The following is a 10,835-nucleotide window of genomic DNA, read 5'->3' on the forward strand; positions in this document are numbered from 1 at the left end:
TTGAAATCATGTTCATATTGAGTTTTCAGCATTTGTTCCAATGTTTCCACAGAAATCCTGTTTACAGTGAGAGTTGGGCAATCAACATCAGGAGGCTTACTATGACCCTCTCCCAGTGATCCATTAAGAACCCACCCCAATAGGGTCCTCACTGCATAGGGTCCCTCCCCATGGCTATTCACTACTTCCCATGGTTCAAGCAGCTTTGAAGCATTGGTACCAATCAATAGCTCAACATCAGCTTGAATGTGAGGAATGGAAATGCCATCCAAATAAGGCCATTTAGCCAGATCCTTCCTTTGGATAATGTTGGCTGTGCTCACAGGCATTTTCCTTTGCGAATAGACTTCAGGAAGGTCATAAAACTGTTTGCCATGAAGACCTGAAATCTCTAATCCATTCACAATATAACTAGAAACTGTTGTCTTCGGGCTCATAGTTAGTAAACAGATTTTAGTTTTTCTTCCATTCAAATTCAACTTTGCCATTAAGCTTTCAGAGCAAAAGGTAGATGTACTACCTGGATCCAAGAATGCATAAGTCTGAATGACTTTGTCTCCCCTTTTGGATTTTACTTGTACTGGGAGGATGGATAAAATCCCATGACCTTTCCCGACCCCTGTATGATCACATGCTTGCGCAGAAACAAGTGCGGTATCCAATGCTGGATCATTTAAGGCTACAGTGTTTGTGTTGACCGCCTTATCTGCCTTATATGTGAGATGTATATGAAGAATAGTTGGGTGATTCTGGTTACAAATCTCACAAGTTAAGCGCCTATCGCAATCCTTGCTTACATGCCCAATGCACAAGCAACCAAAACAGACCCCTTTTTCCTTTAGAAAGGACATTTTTTCTCTATGCTTCATTTTTTCCAGCTGGGCACACTGCTTCAATGCATGATTTCGGGTACAAAATAAGCAGTTGTTCCCTGGCAGAACTTTTGTTTGTCTAGGTGTTTTCCATACAGGCAGGTCAATAGGTGTAACAGTGGTAGCAAAACTGTCTCCTTTAAATTTGGGTTTGAGTTGTAATTTTCCTTTGTTTACAGGCCTATTGATTGGTCCTGTTTGGGTGTTCTGAATATCACCAAATATTGGGTCAGACACTATTTTCACTTCACGTTCAATGAAAGCAACAATGTCACTGAATTGTGTCCGGCGTCCATGTTTTTCCATAAGGTTACATGCGTAAACTCTCCATTTATCTCTCAATTTGTAGGGGAGCTTCATTATAATTGTCTTCATATTTGCTGGCATATCCAGTTCATGCATGTATTGTAAATCAGACATTGCATTACAACACTCACGCAAAAATAAGGCATAAGCTTGGAGAGCCTTAACATCTTCAGGCTTTATCATTGGCCAGTTGTGCATTCTTTCCAAATATGCAGATGTAACTTTAGCATCATGTCCAAAATGCTGTTGAAGCAACGTTTTAGCTGTTAAATAGCCTCTTTCAGGAGCCATATGCTGGCAGCTGCGAACTAATGCACGTGGCTGTCCTCTAGTGTACCTTTCCAGAAAGTACAGACAATCCCCTTTGCTACTTGTTTTTTCCTCCACACAATATTCAAAGGCTTTAATAAATGTTCTGTATTGCAGAGGATCACCTTCAAAGATTGGAACATCTCTTGGAGGAAGCAGATGTGAATTGTGCTGTTGTATTAGCAATTCTGCTATGTCATTTTGTCTTTGAAGTAAGTGTAAAGTAGCACTCTCACTGTTTTCCTGAACAGTTGGTTGTGATTGTCCTTCATGCATTTGTGGTCTCCTTGGTCGTATGATTGGTTCATGGATATGGCCTTGAGATTCTCCGTTTGATAATTGGTACTGCATTTCTCGCAACTGTGGCTTCTGTGCAACACCTATTTTATTGGCATGTCTTTGTGACTCACTTCCAAGAGGATCTCTCTGACCACTTTCAGTGTCATCTTGCATTTCTTGTTGTGAAATCAATGCATCAATATCAAGAAGCCTTTTGTTAACCTTTTGTCTTGTAGATGGATTTGGATTTTCCTCTGATTTTCTTGTTATGGAGACTGCCTTTTGTTTGGTTTCTTTTTCAAAATAGGACTCCATTCCATCTGAGATGACACTTGATGCTCCATAAATCCTTAACACTGACAGTTTAGCAGTGGAAGCAGCCAAGTCCGCATCAAGATCCATTTGTTCCTTTTTCCTCCTTAGCACCTCTACTTGCTCCTCCAAAGTGTGCTTTTCTTTTAAGGATGCAGCACGAGCTACCAGTGCTGCTCTCTCTGCCTCAGCTTGGAGGCGTGCAAACAAAATAGAAGAGTGGCTAGACCGTTTAGATCTAGAACTGGAATGGCTCTCTTTGTGGCTATAGCTCTTATTAGAAACACCGGTTTTAATATTAGAAATGCTTTTATTTTTAATATATTTTTTTATTTTAATATTTTTTTTCTTTATATTTACATCCCGCTCTGTAAATAGGGAGCGGGGTCAGCGGCGGCTTTGGGCATGCACAGTTCATTTGCAGTGTGGCCGTGGAGCGGTGTGGACCTGCTCTGACTGTGAGACTCAGCACTGTGAGTGCTGTGGGACCCGTTGGTCGCTGAGGACAGTAACTGAAGAACAAGTATGTTCACCTCAGAATCTCCAAAAGTCTCCAGTAACACCAGAAAAGGTCGCCAGATTTGTCGCTAGTCGCTTTGTTGTAAAAAGGGGTCTGAAAAGTCGCAAAGTATAGCAACGAAGTCGCCAAATTGGCAACACTGATCAGCACTCACAATCACCTGACTTCTAACTATCTTCACCTGTGAATCGTAATAGCTGAGAGTACAAAAGTCCGGGTTTTAGACTTGGCATTGTTTCACTGACATTACTAAGCGTTCGCTTGTATGTTTATTGGATTGACCACGTTTATGACCTTCTGTGCTTCTGTATTTGACTACCTCTCTTTTGTCTTCCGTTTTTGTACTTTTGCTGTTTTTTGGATATTGGTTTTGACACCTTGCTTGAACTCTTCCCCTTGTTGGATTTTGTTGACCGGTTTATCAGTAAACCTTATTTATCTGCAACGCCTGGAATTCTGTCATCACTCTGTGTTACACTGCCCTCAAATAATCTCAGCATGTTTGGCTTTCCATTGTCATTTAAAACCTAATGGATAAAAGTATGAAAATCAAGTACTTGCTCACCAGAAATGAGTCCATTGCAGATTCTCAGTCTGATCCAAGTTCTGCCACTGCTCCTGATTACTGAAGGTAGTGTCATACTTGCAGTCAGTATTTATACATTGAAACTGAAAGTATTTGGAGAAGTTGGACGTTTTTAACACAATAATTCTTGTTTACTGGAACAAAGGGCTTAGTGTAACTTTTGCATGCAGTCAGTATTTGTACAAAGTATTTGGAGCAGTTTTTAACGAGTTTAACAAGATCTTGTTTAATGGAACAAAGAGAAAGATTTAAGTTTAAGATTCTTTCACTTCCTTGTCTTATGTACTCCATTCCCACATCCACTGTGTTGTCCTCGTCACCTACAAAAATAATAAAGAAATAAAGTCATAAACTGAGATTATTTTAAGCCTTACAGCATATCAGTGGATATTTTGAACAACAGATCATGTTTACCACACAGCTTCTGATTATTTTTTCATATTTCCATTTAGTTTTTGTTCATTGAAAGTATTTGGGGCAATTCGCAAGACTATTCTTATTTATTGGAAATGAGTGGGGTAATTTCCTTGTCTGCTGTGTGCCCATCATTTAAATGGGTTCTCATCTTTCTGATTTATGTGAAGTTTGAAAATTTCAGGATCTCAAACTTCATTTAGACACTGCTTGTATCACAGTAAACTACATTGGGGAACAAACCTCTGCTTTTGTCAAACTACAAAATTAAGCTCCATTCAGAAACATCCTAACTCTGAAATTTTATCTTATCTGTTTGTTCACCATGTTAACTTCAGTTAGAACTGAATTTAGGACAGTAGCTCTTACAGAACAACAGCTCTCTTAACTTAGCCCCAGATAGGAAAAGAGCATTGCAGAAGTAGCCTAACCAGACAAAACCACATTGCTGCGATCCAGACCCATCATGCAGGATACACCCTGGATGGGTCGCCAGTCCATCACAGGACCATTTGGATCATTATGAAACTAAAAGTACAACAAAGGAGACCTCAGACGGTTGAGCAGCTGAAAGTCTATAACAAACAAGAATGGGAAAACATATCACTTTTAAAACTAAAGCACTTGGTCTCCTGTTATTAAAAGAAGAGGTGACGAAACACTTTGGTAAACAATTGTACATGTTAGTAAAATGTTTATTTGTAAATGCATTACTTAATGAGTCAGCATGTTGTATGAAAACACTAATGAAGTTGTAACATGTTTACTCAACATTAGTTAACCATTGTTAATACATTCCTTCATGTCTTGCTCATGTTAACTAAGGCATTACTTCATGTTAGTTAGTCAACACTTAATGTAAAGTGTTACCAAATGTATTTATTTATTTTTTTGATGAGTAGAAAGCCATTCTGCAGAGTCATCAAATACAAGGAAAATCCAGGGATCTTTGTGTACACATTTTCGCAAAATATTACAGAGAGTATCTTGAACATCCATGAAAAAACCTGGCAAAATAAACTCTTCTTTGAGATGCTGAAATTATTTGAAACCCTCCTCATTAAAAATATATTTCAGGCCACGAATGCCTTGTTTAGAAAAAACTTTATATGCAAACGGATCGTTGCCTGTATTAAACTCACTATTTTGCTCTGCTAGTTTGTGGTTTCTTAGGAATCCTTGCAGAGGACAGGTCCTGAAGTCTAAAGGGATGAGCATGTTAGCTTCCATACAGTATCATGGTACAGTAGAATCTGCATTGTTGCATTATTAATGCATTATAAGTTTTCAAAAGACTAATTTGAAATGCCAGTGAATATCAATCCATAGTCATTTCAGACCATAGCCCCCTTTTGATGAGGATGGGCATTCCGGCTGCAGTATCTAATTACCGCCCAAGGAGACTCAATCCCCTTTTTCTTTCCGAAGAATGTTTTGGAAATTTTATAAAATCTGAGATTGATTTTTTCCTCACCCATAATCAGATGGGGTGCAGTCTTCAACTCTATTGGAGATGTTAAAAGCATGTTTAAGGGGTCAGATTATTTCATGCTCTGCAATGTGTGAGAAAGTGGAAAAAGAACGCCTCAGGCAGTTAACAGATGATATCTTGAAGCTTAATACAGTATACAGTCATTCGCCTACCGATGACCTACTTAAACAACGACTGGTACTCAAAATGGAATTTGACCTTCTTTCAAAATGTCACGCAGAAAAACTTATTTGAAAAAGCTGACAGCTCCTGTGAGCATGGGGATAAAGCAGGAAAAACTTTAGCACAACAATTATATCAAAGGACCGCCAGCCAATATATCCCTGAAATACCATGAACAAGGTTTAAAACATACAGACAATTTAAATATAAATCCATCATTATGGGTGGTCTCTTTCACTACTTCCCCAGTTCTTTCTTTATCTGGTGAAGTATAAATAAGTATCTGGTGGCTTTATAGTGAACGTATAACAACCATCAATGTGTAGTTGTGGGGCAGTCGTGGGCTGGAGGTTAGGGATCTGGCCGGAAGTTTGCCGGTTCGATCCCCAAGGCCGACAGTCCATGACTGAGGTGTCCTTGAGCAAGACACCTAACCCCCAACTGCTCCCCGTGCGCCGTGGATAGGGCTGCCCACCGCTCCGGGCAAGTGTGCTTACTGCCCCCTAGTGTGTGTGTTCACTAGTGTGTATGTGGTGTTTCACTTCACGGATGGGTTAAATGCGGAGGTGGAATTTCCCTGGTTGTGGGATCAAAATGTATTGCTTATTTATTTATTACTGTTCCTCCCTTTACACATCAGAGCCACATGATGATGAAACCACATTAAGAGTTTTTTCATAATTTTGACATCCCTAGAACTGACATATTTAGCTGCAGAATTGAATTAGAGATTATAGAATCGATTAGGAGTATGCAAAGTGGCAGATCCCTGGGCTATCCATGGCTATCCATCTGAATTCTTTAAAATATTTTTTAAACAACTTGCCCCATTTCTTCTCTCTGTGTTCCTGGAATCGCTGGCATTGTAATCTCTTCCTCCAACTATGCACGAAGAAACTATTTCACAGCAGAGCCTTTGGCTGGCTGTGAGTGTCTTGTGAGCCCTGCCAGCCACCTAGTGAGAGCCCCCCCCCCCCCAGGTGTTTACTACCAGCCATTAGTTATAGCATATAAGCACAGTGACACTTTGCGCATGTACAACTTCATTCTGTTAGGAGGTTGACTTGGCTGGGGCTGACGGTCATTTGACCTTAGGTCATTGGTGCAAGTGGGGCTATTAGTGGTGGTTGCTGCTTGATATTAATGGGGGAATGTCCCTGTTTAGGGTGCTGGCATGCAAGTTTATGCAGTCCCCCATTCTCCAGCACTTCTGGTGTATTAGCGAAAAGCTATTGGAAACAGCATTGAATGATCATAGCCATTTGTGGCTTTGTGGCTCTGCTACATTAGAGACAACAGGGTGTTGTCTTTATGCAGGTACGTAGTGGGGCCTACATGGGTATTGTGTTTTAGTATACAGTGGCTAATGTCTGTGTCTATGTAGGTGTATGGTGGGCTGGTGCAACGGCTAACAGATGGTGAGCCTGTGCGTAGCAGCAGTTAAAGGTATTCTCACAGCTCCTTGAAGTAGGTAGTTGGGCCTGTGAAGCAACAGAGCTCTAGTCGCTAACGCTGTCCCTTTCCTGCATGTAGGTTTGATGTAAGCATTGCCATTGACCGGTCTAGGTGGTGCATAACCATTCAAACGTGCAGGTTCTGGAAGAAGCTGACTCGCCATTACCTTTTGGGTTTTTTTAAATAATTGTTTTAATACCTACATAGTACTTTGAGCCACTGCTGTTTTGTTTTCTCTTTTGTTTATTTTTCTCTTTTGTTTATCTTGACTTGCATCAGTTGTTTCGGTTTGCTTTTGTTACATTTTGATTTGCGTTTGGTTATTTTTTGCTTGTTTAATATTTGATTATACCTTGTTGTGTTAGCTTTTCTTATTTTGGTTTATGGTTTCTTGTTTTCAAAATGTTATCTTTTGACTACTTAAGCTTTTAGGATATTTTAAAGTCATCCGACATCACCCGAATTAGTTTTATTTGTTTTGGGTAACGTATTGGCTGTGTAGCACCCCCTTTGGATCAAGTGGTCTTAGCATTTTTACATTATAACCGTGTCTCTTCTTTTTATAGGACACCTGAGTGTTTGTGGTATCCTTCTGGTGGTGGGATGCTCCTGTGGATGCTCCTCTCCTGTCTGTCACTCGTGGTTTGGCACCTTACTTGCTGTGGTGTGTTCACATGCACTGCACTTTTGGGTGTGTGTTGGAGATTTTAGGTTTTTGACCAGGCTAGGCCACTTTTCTTTTATTTGTTTATTTTAGATAAATATTAATATACCAATGTTTTTATGGACTATTAATAAATGTCTCATTATCTCAAACCCATGTCTCTGGATGTCCTTCAGGTTTACCTGTGTGCTTAATTGCTCTGGTTTGTTGATGGGGTATTTCCTGGGGTGAAACTCCCCAGGTGGCGTAGTCGGGTTTTTACTTTACTAGCGGTCACATATAGCTTATATTAAGATTCTATATCCTTCCCCAGTAGCTGCTGTGCATATGAATAACTACTTATATGCGTATTTTAAATTATAGCACGGTACGAGACAAAGATGTCCACTATCTCCATCCTTGTTCCTTATTGTCATCAAACCACTTGAATTAGCTGTATGACAAAATAGGCATATTAAAGGAATTCACAGCGAAGATCAGGAGCACAAATTATCCCTTTATGCAAATTATTTATTGCTGTATATTTCGGAGCCCCTGTCAAGCCTTCCCAGATTGCTAATTTATTTAACAAATTCGGCAAATTCTCTGGTTATAAAATCAATCTTTCTAAAAGTGAGCCGATGCCAGTCAATGAGTCTGCTAAGAATATTCTTTTAATTCAAGTCCCTTCAATGTTAGTAATGAGAAATTCAAATAGCTGGGTATCTGGATCACACATAACTATAAAAATCTTTACAAGACCAACTTTCTACCCTTGATATCTTGCTTGAAACAGGACATTAAATGTTGGAATCTGCTGCCCCTCTCTCTTTGTGGAAGGATTAATACAATTAAGATGAATGTAGTCCCCAGATTTTTATATGTATTTCAAAGTCTTCCTATCTTCTTGACAAAATCATTTTTCATATGCATAGATGATGTCAACTTTCATATTGAATAACAGACCCCCTGGCATACAGAATTGCATATGGCAGAAGCCTCGTTCTGAGGGTAGCATGGCACTCCCAAATTTTCGTTTTTTTTTATTGGGCAGCAAATGTCAATGTGCTGATGTATTGTATGAAGGATGCAGATAGCTTAGATACTCTCAAGTGGTTAATGTTAGAAAGCTCAGGTCGTAATTCCACCTCCTTACTTGCCTTACTGTGTTCTAAACTCCCATTGGAAAAGCCTGCTTCTTATAGGTGTAGCCCCATTGTTGCACGATCAGTAAAAATTTGGACCCAATTCAGATGCTCATTTATACTTAACAACCCCTCATTATTCACCCCCATAGCTAAAAATCACGTTTATCCCCTCAACATCAGATGGAGCATTTAATATCTGGCCTAAGAATGGGGTGTCGTCAACGATCTTCATATAGGTAATAACTTTGCATCCTTCGAATGTCTGGTGAATAAATTTAAAATTCCTAGATCATATTTTTTTAGATACTTACAGGTACAGAGTTTTGTAGCTTTGTAGCTTTTTAGTTTTCCTCCCACGTCATTAGGGACTCTTTCTTCGAACTCAGGAAAGGTGTTAGGCAGTGTACTGGCAGGATATATCAGTTTCTCATCTTTCAGAAAATTATTTAAAGAATGTACTAGTCTTCAATTTGCCAACGGCAATGGCAATTCAAGGTACATCGACTTCACTTGTGTAAACTTAGACTCCAAAATTAGACCTGACACTTTAGACACTTTTGGAAATCTATTTTTATACTCTCTTTAAAATTCTTGAAGAACCAATAAGCTACTTTTCTTATATTGCATTATTCATCATCATAATCGTCATTGACCGCTAGTCCAGATAGGGTCTCAGTACCACTTGGGAGAGCAGAGAATCCCAGATGACCCTGTCCCCCGCAACTTCCTCCAGCTCATTGCCGGGGACCCCAAGCCACTCCCAGGCCAACGTGGAGATATAATCCCTCCAGCGGGTCCTAGGACAACCCCGGGGTCTTGTGCCTGGAACACCCCCACCAGGAGGCGTCAAGGGGGCATCCGGATCAGATGCCCAAACCACCTCAGCTAGCTTCTCTCAATGCTCTACTCTGAGCTCCTCCCGGATGACCGAGCTCCTCTTTCTATCACATAGCGTATAGCCTGCCACCCGACAAAGAAAGCTCATTTCTGCCGCTTGTATTTGTGATCTTGTTCTTTCGGTCATTAACCACAGCTCATGACCATAGGTGAGGGTTGGGATGTAGATCGCCCGGTAAACAGAGAGCTTCACCTTTTGGCTCAACTCCCGCTTCACCACTACAGTCCGGTACAGTGACCGCATTACTGCTGCCGCCTGTCCCAGCCCACGGCCAATCTGACGATCCCTCTTCCCATCACTCGTGAACAAGACCCCAAGATACTTAAATTCCTCCACCTGGGGCAGGTCCTTTCCCCTTACCTGGAGTGGGCATGCCATCATTTCCGTGCCAAGACCATGGACTCAGACTTGGTGGTGCTGATCCGCATACCAACCACTTCACACTCAGCTGCAAACAACTCCAGCGAGCGCTGGAGGCATTCATGTGATTCTGCCAAAAGAACAACATCATCTGCAAATAGCAGAGTCGCCACCCTCCGGCCTCCACACATAATGCCCTCCTGACCCCGTCTATGCCCTGACACTCTGTCTATGAATATCACGAATAAGAGTGGAGACAGAGCACAACCCTGACAGAGTCTCACCTAACGCCGAGTATACGGACACAGCTCTCACTCCAGGAGTACAGCTATATTGTATTATTACCCCTTTTTATTGCGTCTCACAGCCCTGATTATTTTAAAATACATTTTATACATTTTTCATTTTTCAGTTTTATATTGCAGAATTCCCAGGGTCTGGAAAACAGCTCATGTAATTCCTCTGCATAAAGGTGGTGAGACAACAGATTTGAATAATTATAGGCCAATCTCAAAACTGTCGTGTTTAGCAAAAATGTTAGAATCTCTTGTAAATCAGCAATTGAAATAATTTCTTCATGAAAATTCTGTTTTATCTAAATATCAGTCTGGTTTCAGAGAAGGTCACAGCACTATCTCTGCTACGACACTGGTTTTAAATGATCTTTATTCAGACATGGACAAGAAGAAACATTGTGCAGCTGTTTTTATTGACTTAACAAAAGCATTCGACACAGTTGATCACACTCTTCTTTTACGGAATTTAGAAAAGATTGGCTTTGATGCAACTGCTCTGGAATGGACCCAAAACTACCTCACTGACAGAAATCATTGCATAGCATTGAATAATTATAAATCAGATTTGGTTTCTGTATCTAAAGGCATACCACAAGGTTAAATTTTGGGTCCTGTTTTATTTAATATATACATAAATGATATTGCTGCCTCTGCTTCCACCTCAAACTGCAAAATTCACCTTTATGCAGATGACATGATTTTATATTGCTCAGCTGTTTCTATTCATGCTGCTACAAGAAAATTACAGAGTTCATTTAATGCTCTACAGGTGGCATTATATTA

General features: G+C 40.3%; 1 protein-coding gene across 1 annotated transcript in view; it reads right to left on the reverse strand.

Annotated features, from left to right (window-relative positions):
* LOC108424245 (up-regulator of cell proliferation-like) overlaps positions 1–3,247 on the reverse strand; it is a 31,485-nt gene extending 28,238 nt beyond the window's left edge. The window contains exon 1 of the mRNA XM_037539309.1: positions 3,164–3,247. The gene's annotated coding sequence lies outside the window, so the exon portion shown is untranslated. The remainder of the gene's footprint in view (positions 1–3,163) is intronic.
* Positions 3,248–10,835: the final 7,588 nt, after the last annotated feature.

This window comes from Pygocentrus nattereri, chromosome 6, assembly GCF_015220715.1.
Source record: "Pygocentrus nattereri isolate fPygNat1 chromosome 6, fPygNat1.pri, whole genome shotgun sequence".
NCBI classification, from domain to species: Eukaryota; Metazoa; Chordata; class Actinopteri; order Characiformes; family Serrasalmidae; genus Pygocentrus; species Pygocentrus nattereri.